We start from the raw sequence: 1,027 nt of genomic DNA, 5'->3' as shown, positions 1-1,027 counted from the left end.
AGACACCTGATACTGGTTACTGGAGGTAGTTTTTCTTTTGCAAAAGGTTCCTTACTCTGGGTTTGTCGGTTTGATTTGCCTGATACAATTCCACGGGAATGTAAAAGACAAGTAGAGTTCTTGAAGTCATACAGAAGCAGCACTGCTTTCTTGATTAAATAGGGCTCTCATTTTACAAGAGAAATCGTCTAAAGGAACATGAATACAGTATTTTTGGACCACTGTGTAAATAGTACACATCTTGTATGCATGTTTTGAAGAGTGTCATTTTAAGGAAAGTTCACCTTGCAATAAAAAAAAACTAAAAACAAAGCACACAAAAAAAAACCCAAAACCCAAAAATGCAACATCCCATTAGGAATATTTTGAGTGTGAAAACAGTCCATTTCGTAACTCCTCATCCGTTGTACAGGTAGTGAACAACATTCTCAATTCCCTACTCATTTCTCATCATCCGTGAATATGCCCACTTTCTCTTGCAAGAAGTCAACTGATTTTGCTAATAAACATCAATTTTATCCAGAGACAACATTAACTCCTTTCCCAGGACATTCAACTCATCTTAAGTAGAACAGAAACTATTTCAGTGCTCAGTTGTATTCTGTCAAACAAGACGTTCTTTCAGCATGATCATTGTCGTCTTGGGATTCTTACGAAGGCCGAAAGGAGCAGATTATGTGTAATTCAAAACAAGGTTTATCTTTATTTTATCTAAGAAAAATGTTTCGCTGGCATTGGAAGAACTGTCATGCCCCACATATCATCATGGTTCCAAAGGATAAGTACTGTTGAGTATTGAAGTGCAGATTAGATGACTCTATTCTGGTCTGGCTATTATTCAATTCCTATCTGTCTGCTAGTTCTGCTCAGTAATACAGTTCCTACAGCTCTGCTTTCTACAGCTTCCTGAGGAGGAGACATAGGGTGGAGAGGGAGATGCTGATCTCTTCTCCCTGGTATCCAGTGGTAGGACACGTGGGAATGGTTCAAAGCTGCGCCACGGTAGGATTAGACTGGACATTAGGAA

This window comes from Fulmarus glacialis, unplaced genomic scaffold (genome assembly GCF_000690835.1).
Source record: "Fulmarus glacialis isolate BGI_N327 unplaced genomic scaffold, ASM69083v1 scaffold46962, whole genome shotgun sequence".
Lineage (NCBI taxonomy): Eukaryota > Metazoa > Chordata > Aves > Procellariiformes > Procellariidae > Fulmarus > Fulmarus glacialis.
The sequence above is the reverse complement of the archived record's forward strand: the minus strand, read 5'-3'. Positions refer to the sequence as shown.